General features: G+C 45.1%; 1 pseudogene; it reads left to right on the forward strand.

Annotated features, from left to right (window-relative positions):
- Positions 1 to 183: 183 nt before the first annotated feature.
- On the forward strand, positions 184 to 10,933 carry LOC123805031 (annotated as a pseudogene).
- Positions 10,934 to 11,154: the final 221 nt, after the last annotated feature.

Below are 11,154 nucleotides of genomic sequence, written 5' to 3' on the forward strand. Positions count from 1 at the left end.
TGAAACCTTGCTTCACCACGTAGGCAGGAAGCTCGGGGCTATTTAAACCCCGGAAGGTCAGAGTTCGTGGCTCAGAGTTTGGGGTTTCTCCTCTGAGCCCAAGTGCGTAATAAAGGATTGTGCTCCACCATCTCCCCCATGTGTGAGTTATTTTCCGCAACATTTTGGTTCCCTGACCGGGAAATGACTCACGTGAGCAGGCATTTTACCTCCAGTGAAGACAACTGGGGGCTTGGTGGGGGAGCCCTGCTGCAGGGGAAGGAGAACGTGCCCCTGTTGTTTTGGGCTTCCCAGGGCGGAGACTCCCGTGTCGCATCCCCAACCACTCTAAGACCCAGGCGGAAGGGGAGAGATGAACCACGAACTGTTGGAGGCGCCAAATCAGAATCGGTAAGTGCCCCGGGGACTGGACCCGAGGCCAGAGAGAGGCTGATCACCTCTCAACCAGAAAAACTCAGGAGTCTGAGCCATGGCTCAGACCATCGGACTCCTACTCGGGGGAGGAAAAGTTGTAAATTCTGTGTGACTGTGTGTGTGAATGTATCTGTGATTCCACGAGCCAGCCAGGCTTACGGAGTCTGATTGGGCCCTCACCTGCAGTTCCTGGGTCGGTCATATGGCACAGCAGCTGGGAGTTTAACCCAAATTCTACACGGGCAGCCTTCAGATAAGACAATCCAAGTCTCTCGTGGGAGGACAGGCCATGTGGGCATGCAAAAGATCCCCTTTTCCTTTGTCTGCGCCGATCGGGAGAATTCATCATGGGGGAGAGGGGAGGTTTCTGCCACAGTACTATATCACATGTATGTTGGAGATCGGACAGCAAGCCATGTGGGTATGCCACCATTTTGGGTAAAATGGAGGATGAGCCACATGAGTGCCACACCATGGAGGACTGAGCATGCATGGGCATCCCCATCTTGGAACTGGGCAAGGTGGTGGGCTAAGGGTTCTCTTCAGATCATGGGCTGTGTGCTGCTGCTGTGTGGGCACTGCATCAGTCTGGTTCTCTGTGTAACTGGTCTGATAAGAATGGCTCTGGTTCTGAAGGACATGAACTGAGGTCCAAGGGTGAACATCTGACCTATAGGGTGTTTGCAGGGTCTGAGCTTCAGAAAACTGCAGGATGTCCCTGCAAATCTAGGGAATTTTAGTGGAAGGTACCTGCAGTGCTAGGGACTTTTGGCTGTCACATGCTGAGTTTAGGTACTGAGTTGAAGTATAGTCCTTCCCAGAGTGGGAAAGGAACCAGGATTAAAATAGAATGATGGTTAAATCTGAATGAGTAAAACTGTGTATAAAGAACATAAAGTTTTAAACCTGGAGTAAAGGAAACCTCAAGTATTTGTTTTCTGGTTTTGTGGGAAAAGAGCAAATTTCTAACATTGGTGTTGTTTCTGATCAGAAACCCTCTGTACTGGAAGACCTGTTTAAGGTCACCTGTAAGACCTAGGGAAAGGTCATCTGTAACTGGTTGGGGAGAATGCCTTTGCCACTCGGGACCCAGGAAGGGTCATTTGGGGCTGATGAGTGCTTCAGCCAGAGGCAAAGGGGGTATGTCTCTGCCAAGAGACCAGGCCTGAAGGAGCATGTCTCTGTGAGGCACTGATGGATGCATTGGTGCAAGAGAATGCCCCTACCTCTGTATTGTTCTAGAACTCTGTGTTTTGGATTTTGCTCTGTATCTACTCTAAAAAGGAAATTGAGGATTCCAGGGAAGGTTGAAACTTCACACTCTGTAGGAAAGTAAATAAAAAAATATGATATACATAAATGAAGAAGGTCTGTGGGAAACTGCAAAAATGAATGGAAAAGTAAAAGTTTTAGGAAGGCATTACATGGTGTTAGTTAATAATAGAAGGTATAAGGCATGGAGATGCAATCTGGTTTATATCAGGTGGATATCAGAAGCTGTATATAAAAAGAATAGAGGGTTTGTGAGTGTTGCAGAAAGTCTGGAAGTGAAGGTTTTGAGAAGTCTGGTAGATATCAGAAGGGAAAGGATTTTCCTTCACGCTTTGTATTTTTCTCCCTACCTGATCCCTCCAGAATTTGGCATTCTGAAGGAGTGAGTGAAGACATAAGGTTTCTTTGCATAAAACCAATAAGACCAGTCATTAATAGTGGTTTTGTTAACCAAGACCTTGACTGGAATGTCACATCTGAAGGAGGTATGTATGGGTTCTGGTCATCACCAGAAAGCCCTGAGGAACTGGGATTGGCTTGCGAAGCTAGTGTAAGCCCACGAGAAAAGCCTGGTACTTTGGTTGGTTGTGTAGTTCATGGCAGTCTTTCCAGGGAAGGAACGAAGTTTGCTTTCATGAAATATAGCCAAAAAGGAACCTGTGGGCACAATAGAAGCCTCAAGGATCTGAGTGAAACAACTAGTATAGGCGAAGCCAGATAGTGGATGTGTGGCTCTGTTTCTGTGCCCCGAGGGGTGGACTGAGAAGCCAACCTAAAGGTTCCCTGTGTGAGTTCCAGCAAAGCAGAATTAAAGATCATATGTGATCCAGGCTGCTCTTGGTGTGTTTATGCAAACGAACAGTCAAAATGAAAAGCGGAACTCAAAGTAGTCCCTTTAATAACAGTGAGGCTGATCTTAAGGAGAAAAATTGTGGTTCAAGGAAAATCGCGATGCTCAGTATTGGACACCAGAATGATGCAGCTAACTGTCTTGAAAGCATCTTTTTGTTTGAAAGTTGAAACTGGTTTTGTAATATCATCAAAGATGTACAATTTACAGGTATGGAGGACCTGTCAAATTGCCATTGCTAAATGTCATTGCAGGAAAGACCTTGCAACTGAATGTCTTCCCAAAAGACAGTCTCATAGGCACAAAGACTGCTTTGGGGACTATTGTGTGAATTACCCTGTGTGCTCTTCTGTTTTCATAGGATGTATGCCTATGATTTCATTATCTGAGTGATTGGTTGCAATATAGGCCTCACTTAAGGAGCTCATTCTTCATCATCATCCCCTGAAACTCAACAGTTTGGCTGAACTGAGTGGTTGGGTTGGTGAGCAGTTCAGGTGATCTGTGGGCTTCACTTTAGAACTGATTTTCCCTTTTCTGTCTTGATGGCTTGGACAGGAAGGGCCCAAGTATCTGAAAGGAGGGAAATCCTAATATATTCCCCTCAGCCCGAGTGAAGTATAATGGGCCACAAGAGTTTTGGATAGGTGTAGCATGCCTTGTACACCTTCCTCGAGATCAGCCATTCTTTACTTAAGTTCCTGCCTTCGCCATCTAGTAGTTATGATTTAATTGTGCCTTCCAACTCTTTCCAAATCTGTCATCTCCAGAATATGACCAGGATGCCAACGGTCCAGTAATGCCAGTCTTTGGACACCAAGCCTGCGACTTCCTGGTGACAGCCAACTGACCAGGATTCTGTAAGGTCCTTCCCCTTATAGGAAGGACTCCCTCCATGCTGCACCCCCCCCCCTTCAGGGCACCCCTGACCCACAGGTAGGTAGGACAATGTCCATTTCCAGCCAGAAGTAGTTACAAGAAGATAAGACCTTCATCCATTGTCCTTTAAAATAATTTAAGTGGGTGTGTATCTGAAATGAGAGATTATTTCAGGGTGCAGCCAAGAGAGGGGAACCCAAATGGGCATTTAAAATGGGGTCCAGAACTCAAGGCATCCAGGAGATTTTAAGATGTCTTCACCCCTTCCTCCACAGGTGTGAGTTGGGGGAGGGACATAGAGCAAGAACTTGCAGGGCTGTTTTCTACAGCAACAGCTTTACAGCTAATCCATGGCATAGTCATTTGACATACCTATAGCCTTCAGCTGGTCACTTAGATATGCTGAATAGCTGTGGCCATGCTCTGGGCCAGGGAGATAAAGAAAAACTTCCCCCACCCAAGATGTGACTGGGAGGTGGGTCCCCCAAGTTATAGCACCTGCGTGGGAGCTCAGAGAAGATTGGCTCCATAACATGGGGCCACATTTGCCCAGACCTATGATGGCAGCTGGATGGGAGCGGGTACCGGCCTGTCCAGGATCTGTGGGCTGCCAATGAAGCAGCCATCACCCTCCATCTGGTTGTCCTGAACCTGTACACCTTCCTAAGCCAGCTTCCCCCAACCGCAATGTGGTTTACCTGCCTTGATCTGAAGGATGCCTTCTCCTGCATTCCTGTGGCACCTTCCAGCCAACTCATTTTTGCCTTTGAATGGAAAAATCCACACACAGCACTCAAGACTCAGTTGACCTGGACTAAACTGCCCCAGGGGTTTAAGAACTCCCCAACCTTATTTGGGGAAGCCCTAGCAGGAGACCTGAAGCCCCTCGCTAAGAGGGGGCCAAACCTGACGATTCTGCAGTACATGGACGACCACCCCCCCACCCCGGTGGCCCCATCCCAGGAACGGTGCTGGGAGGGAACGCACATGCTGCTGAAGCGCCTGGCTGAATTAAGGAAAGAACACCAGAAACACATCCTGAACACACTCCTACTCTTCACGTCGAGTTGCAGAGGGCACTGCTGTGTATCTGAAGTGCCCCCACAGCCGTCCGTGCAGTCCTCTGTCATGGCCTTTCACAGTGCTCAATCAGGTTCACCTGCTCCAGCAGCCTATGAGCTCCCTTGGGGTTCTGGTGCTTCGCCCAGCACAGTGCTCAGCAACCAGGCTTGTCAGAAGCACTCACAGTATGATCAAGGGTGTGGACAGAAAATGGAACCTTAGCTAAATTCTACCAGGAAACTGGACTTCCCTGGACAGACTTGTTGCCGCTAGCTTTGCCTAGGTTGCAGGAGTCACCCCTTGGATCCACTACAGCCGGGCCAAAACAGCAGCAGATCCCGACGACCCGAGGACTAGGCCTGCACCTAGAATACCCATGCTGAGGCACTGGAGGACGCCAGCCAGTAAAGAAGACACAAGGGAATGGACCATTGTTCTACAGGGTACCTGACTTTAATTGGCACCTTCGCAGGAGCACTGGGAATTGGACTAGTGACTGTGACCCCTGCAGAATCAAATCCCGCCGAGTGGATCACCCTAGGAATAGTTTATCTCTGTTTGGTCTCTGCATTTGGGTTTATTGCATGCTTCGCTTAACAAATGCGGCCCCTGTCTCAGCCCCAGCCTGCAAATGTAATACCCCCGGGCATAGGATTATGCTCAGTGGTGAGTGGTCTCTTACTATCTCCCAGGGTCGGCTTTCAGCTCCTCCACTGACAAGCCATGGGGTTGCGTTCAGCCACAGCAATCCCTCTGCACTTGAGGAGGGAAGGTATACCAGACTAGAGTGATACACAGGACCATAGGATACCAGACCCGGAGGTGTCAGGCATATGGGACTCTGCATCCTCTGGACCTTGATCCAACACTTGGGGCCACAGTGACTCATAGGGCAGCCGCCAAAGTGCTAGCCCTCCAGTGGTACCAACAGCAGTATCAGCAGTTGCAACCCTCCCAAGGTCCTCAGCCATATAGCCAGGTGTATAGTGATGCTAAAGGGATAAAACACCTTATAGCATCAAAGGGGGGAATGTGACGGGCAACCACTGTGTTGAGCTCCAGTGCTTCTGTGTTGAGCCCCTGTGCTTTGTTCTTTGTTTTATCCAAATAAGGTAACTAGATCTAACTTCTGCATTTGGGCTTCTGTAACCTTGCTTCGCCACGTAGGCAGGAAGCTCGGGGCTATTTAAACTCTGAGAAGGTCAGAGTTCGTGGCTCAGAATTTGGGGTTTCTCCTCTGAGCCTGAGTGTGTAATAAAGGATTGTGCTCCGCCATCTCTCCTGCGTGTGAGTTATTTTCTGAAACACTTTAAGGGTAGGATTTCTATAAACACATTTTCTTAGTTTTCCTAGAATGTTTTTATTTTCCTTTTATCCATAAAATATATTATCCCAAGATATAAAATTTGCAGACTTTAGTTTTTTTCTTTCAGTGCTTGGAAAATATTGTGCCACTTCTTTCTGGTCTCCATGGTTTCAGATGAAAAATTTACTGTCATTGTATTCTCTCAGGCTTTTCAGTATTTTTTCCTTAGTTTTGAAAAGTTTAATTAGAATGTCTCTTGATGTGAAGTTATTAGAGTTTATCATATTTGGGATTCTTTCAATATCTTGAATCTCTAGGTATATGTCTTTTACAAAATTTGGAGAGCTTTCAGCTATTTTTTGAATATCTTTTCAGTCCCACTGTCTTCTCCTGGGATTCCAATTATATGAATGTTAGGGCATTTGTTATTGCCCCACAGGTCACTAAGACTGTTCATTTTTTTCAGTCTATTTTGTTTCTTTTCTTCAGATTGAGTACATTCTATTGAACCGTCTGCAAATTCACTGATCCATCTCTTATCATCTAGGTAGAGAAGCACATTTTTAGTCCTGCCCAACTTCTAAGCACAACTTCTAATCCCACCTCTCTGGAAAACATGGTCAAATATGCCCAGCAGCTGTGGAACATATCCTGTGGCCTGCCTGAAAGCATAGAAAATTTTTAGTCTTAACTCATTGCTGAGCATAGCAGCAATGAGTCCTGCCCTTGTGGGAAGTGTATCTGCAGACACCTGGAAAGTTCAGAGCACGTTCAGTGACCCACCTGGTCAGGGAGTCAAGCCAACAACCTTGATCAACTCTTGAGTATAGCATCTGACTTTACAAAACCAGGGAGCCTGAACAGTGACCTTGAGCAGCCTCAGAGCCCAATCTATGTACCACCAAGCCACGGAGCTTTCTGCAATGTCACCCAGAAGCAGATCAGTCCTGCCTGATTACTGAAGATAACCTATGGCCTCACCTATTCAGGGAACTCATCCTGTGACTCTGCCCAATAAAGAAACACAAACTGCAATCCAACCTCAGCAGAGAGCCAGGAGAGAAACCCAGCCCCAATAAATACAGTTTCCAGCTCCATTCAACTGCAGGGTAAAGTTGGAGGACTCACTGAACCAAAGAGCCTAGGTAATAACCTTGCACAACAAGAAAACACAGACAACAGCTTACCCAATTATTAAAAAACACAGTTTGTGGAACTGTCCAATTTTGGGGTATAGTCTGTGATCACCTTCTTGATTTCAGAGCACCATATAAGGCCCCATACACCTGTAAAGCTTGGCATACATCCTTGCTTGAATATCGAGTTTAGCTAGAGGTACCACCTGGTTGGTTGGGGAGCACAGCTGGAGGCCCCACTTAACTGGAGGTGATTACACAGACTAACTAGTGGCCACACTTTGCTGCAGATGACAATCAGCAGCCCTGTCCAACCATGGGGCTCACCCTGGAGACCTACTTGAAAAAGAGCCCAGCCAACGGGCACACCCAACCATTGAGCCCAGGCAGCGCCCCTCACCTCCAGGTATCAAGCAGTGGCCTCACCCAACTAGAGACCTTGATAGCAAGTCCCACCTGCCCTTGAATGCCCCCAATTGATTTGCGCAGTACTACAAGCTGAATTGACGGGTGAAGCTCTTTTCCTGACAAAGTGAACTGGTGAAGTTTGTGAGAGGAGAGTGCTTATTTAAGTGTGCAAATATCAATGCAGGGATTCAAGTATCATGAAGAATTGGATTAAAATGACACCACTAAAATATACTAATAAAGCTCCAATAATTTAAGTTGGAATCCTGAAAGTGGGAGGTAAGAAAAGGTATCATTGAGATTGCACAGAGGAAGTAACAGCAGGAAGTGGCTACCTACCACTAGGGTACAAAAGGAGATAGGGTGAAAAAGGGGGATAGGGTTAAAAAAGGGGAAGAGATGGGGGTTATTCAAATATGTTCAGGAACCTCTCTTTCCAGAACTCAGAAATCATCACACCCTCCCATCACAGTTGTCATCTGAAATGACAGAATAAGTAGTATATAGGGCATGATGGGCATGATTAGAACAGTCTTCCCTCAGCAGGAGCAACTAGAGGAATCAGATGGCCCTTGTCCCAGGTTACATCCTCCCCCTCAAAAATATACAAGCTCATAATAATGGTAGACAATAAGTCTGGTATTGATGAAGGTATCCCTTTTTTCCTGCCACTACATCCACTGCTAAATATTTCTACTTCCAGGCTATATAGACATAACCCAGGTGTCATTGAAAACAGAATGTCATTGTAAGTTTCTGTCTATTGTTAGGTTTCTATGGAAACTGAAAAATACAAATCCTTCCTCAGAGGTAAATCATTAATCTAGGCATCAGTCATTTATACCTCTCCTAATCCAATTAATAAGTTAATAAATAAAATATCAAAGGTAATATCAGCAAGTCTTTTTTAAAACTGAATTAAAAGGAAAAAATACATATCAAACAGTAGGTTATGGAAAACACAAAGGCCCATTAACAGGTTTGTTTTTTCCAACAAAACATAGACCTGGATTTCAATCCCTTTTAAGGACTGCCATAACAGATATACAAGATGGAACATAATCTCAAAGTCCACAATGCTCCAATCTCAACAACCAGTTGCTATGAATGACACCAAGACTCAAAGGAAAAGAGAATGAAGGCAGGTCTGAGATATGTGTGGTGACCTTCCTCCCCTAAATGCCTCATGTCTGAGTTACTTTTCAGGGGTCCTCAAGAGCTCAGTTTTAATCTTCAAGCAAACAGACACATTAAAATCTGCAAAGGTTGTGTCATTAGGGATTCCTGATATCAGATATCAGTACATAGCATATAATTCTGGTGCATGACTGTGTTCAATGACTGGACATCTAGGCATAAATTACTTCATCCCAGGCAACATAAAAATTTAAACACAGATGGCTCACAAGATTAATATATACACCTGGCTGAAGGCCTGACCACCAGCCCATCTCCACAATAGGGAGACTGGCTGCCTTGGCCTCTCTGTGCTGCCGTCTTTTTAGGAAGTTGGGGAGCTTCTTGTTTTTCTCACTAGTAAATGCCCCTAGTCCTCTAATTCAGAGCAACTCAACTGTCCCTTCCCCTACTCTGGCCAGCTGGCTGCTGCTGCTGGAGCTTTTGTCTGCACCTCAAAACCTCTGGCCCGCCTGCATCTGTGGCTGTCCACAGCCTGCAGCCCAGCCTCCCTGTCAGGGCTCTGCCATTGCAATGACAGGGTCAATGCCTTGTTCATCCATGAGTAATCACACAAAAGAAAAGGTGGCAATAACAAATGTGACACTGGAGAATTCTTATCTATCTATATCTATCTATCTATCTATCTATCTATCTATCTATCTATCTATCTATCTATCATCTATCTATCATCTATCTATCTATCTACTTATTTTTAGAGAAAGGGGAAGGGAGGGAGAAAGAGAGGGATAGAAACATCAATGTGTGGTTGCCTCTCACACGATCCCTACTGGGGACCTGGCCCACAACCCAGGCACATGCCCTGACTGGGAATCAAACCAGTGACCCTTTGGTTCACAGGCCAGCACTCAATCCACTGAGCTGCACCAGCCAGAGCTGTAGCATTCTTATAGCAACCTTATCACTCAACATGAAGAATAAGAAATAAGACAAAAGAATTAGAAAAAGTGATGAAAGAAGAAGGCCTAAAAGATGAGAAGTGGTTCAGGAGATCAGTTCATGTTCAGAAGGAAACAGAGTTTCTTTCTTTGAAGAGACTAAGACTTGGATTGGAAGATTTTGAGTCCTTAAAAGTAATAGACAGAGGAGCATTTGGTGAGGTGTGGATTGTTCAGAAGAAAGACACAATGCATGTGTATGCAATGAAAATACTCCTTAAAGCAGATATGCTTGAAAAAGAATAGGTTGGCCACATTTGTGCATAGTGTGACATTCTAGTGGAGGCAGACAGTTTGTGGGTTATGAAAATGTTCTAGTTTTCAGGATAAGCCAAACCTCTACCTAATCATGTAGTTCCTGCCTGGAGGGGACATGATGACTCTACTGTTAAAAAAAACAAAGACACCTTGACAGAGAAGGAGACTCAGTTTTATATAGCAGAAAGAGTAATAACCACAGACTCCATTCATTAACTTGGATTCATCCACAGAGACATCAAATCAGGCAACCTTCTCCTGGACAGCAAAAGCCATGTAAAACTTTCTGACTTTGGCCTTTGCACAGGCCTGAAAAAAGTACATAGGACAAAATTTTATAAGAATTTGAGCCACAGACTTCACAGTGATTTCACTTTCCAGAACATGAATTCCAAAAGGAAAGAAGAAACCTGGAAAAAATAGATGTCAGGAAGCCTTTTCCACAGTATGTACTCCTGACTACATTGCTCCTGATGTGTTTATGCAGACCGAGTACAACACACGCTGTGATTGGTGGTCACTTTGAGTGAGCATGTATGAGATGCTCCCTGGCTACCCACCTTTCTGTTCCAAGACCCCTCAAGAGACATATAAGAAGGTGATGAACTGGAAGGAAACTTTGACTTTCCCTCCAGAAGTTCCTATCTCTGAGAAAGCCAAGGATCTAATTTTGAGTTTTTGCTGTGAATGGGAACATAAGATTGGAGCCTCTGGAGTTTAGAAAATAGCATGCAATTCTTTTTTTGAAGGTGTTGACTGGGAATATATCAGAGAGACCTGATGCAATTTCTTTTTAAATAAAAAGCACTGATGATACCCAAAACTTCTATGAGTTTCCAGAATCTGAAATTATTTTTTAAGTGTTTTTTTTAAGATTTTATTTATTTATTTTTAGAGAGGGAAGGGAGGGAGATAGAGAGAGAGAGGAACTTCAATGTGCAGTTGCTGGGGGTTATGGCCTGCAACCCAGGCATGTACCCTGGCTGGGAATCAAACCTGGGACACTTTGGTTCCCAGCCCTCACTCAATCCACTGAGCTACGCCAGCCAGGGCTTCAGAATCTGATATTCTTAAGCCAACAGTGGCAACAAGTAATTACCCTGAGACTGACTACAAGAACAAGGACTGAATCTTCATCAGTTACATCCACAAACATTTTGAGGGCCTGACTGCATGAGGGCCAATACCTTCCTACATGAAAGCAGCAAAATAGTATCTTTGGAATGGAATCCTAAACAGAGTAGAGTTTTTTGCATAACATCGCAGTGTTCCTCTCACACACTCTTTCGAAAGAGCTTCCAAAAAGTTTATTGAACCCACCAGTATGTCCTGGTAAACTCAACTGAAATGTGATAGTTGAGTAGATCCCTTTCCATTGTACATCTGAGAAGCTGGTAAACAAAGTCAACCATTTCTATTACTTCAGCCATAAGC

Source organism: Phyllostomus hastatus, unplaced genomic scaffold (assembly GCF_019186645.2).
Source record: "Phyllostomus hastatus isolate PE091 unplaced genomic scaffold, TTU_PhHast_1.1 phas_scaffold_28, whole genome shotgun sequence".
Lineage (NCBI taxonomy): Eukaryota > Metazoa > Chordata > Mammalia > Chiroptera > Phyllostomidae > Phyllostomus > Phyllostomus hastatus.